Source organism: Odontomachus brunneus, unplaced genomic scaffold (assembly GCF_010583005.1).
Source record: "Odontomachus brunneus isolate Ranch 3 - 2012 unplaced genomic scaffold, Obru_v1 Obru_scaffold_251, whole genome shotgun sequence".
Lineage (NCBI taxonomy): Eukaryota > Metazoa > Arthropoda > Insecta > Hymenoptera > Formicidae > Odontomachus > Odontomachus brunneus.
Genome location: NW_022639701.1, coordinates 48,275 through 48,932, shown reverse-complemented (window position 1 = coordinate 48,932; position 658 = coordinate 48,275).

Sequence of the window (658 nt, the reverse complement as noted above, 5' to 3'; positions counted from 1 at the left end):
AAAATTTGAACAGTAACCATAAGGTCGTAAGAAAACTGACCAATTACAATCGATTATTCCTCGAACGCAAGGAGAATAATCAACTCTGATTGGTCAGTTTTCTTACTACTTTACGGTTACGGTTAAAATTATTCTACGTGCAATGGCCTTCAGCTAGCCACACACTTTCCGTAACAGTAACCGTAAGACGTAACATAAGAATTGACTAATCATGTTGAGAATCGTCGAATTATAAGGTCGCCATTTTTATGAATACTCGATCGTAATTGGTCAATTCTTATGTTATGGCTCTTGCACACAGGACGCGGTAATGCTTGCCGCGCGGCGGAAGTTCGCGCGGCATCCAATCAATATGCTGCTTTCCGTAATAACTTTTTAGCTCTTACGGAAAAACAACATATTAATTGGCTGTCACGCGGACTTCCGCCGCGCGGCAAGCATTATCGCGTCCTGTGTATAGGAGCCATTACGTCTTACGGTTACTGTTACGAAAAGTGTGTGTAGCTAGCTTTAATACTTGCATTACGCATGCGCACGAAATGATCTTTAAAAAGGTATCAAGGTGAAATCACAGTATGACATCACATTATGATGAAACGTGATCATCACGTATTTTTATCTAGGAAGCTATGCCGCATATGGGAGCGGTGCACTTGGA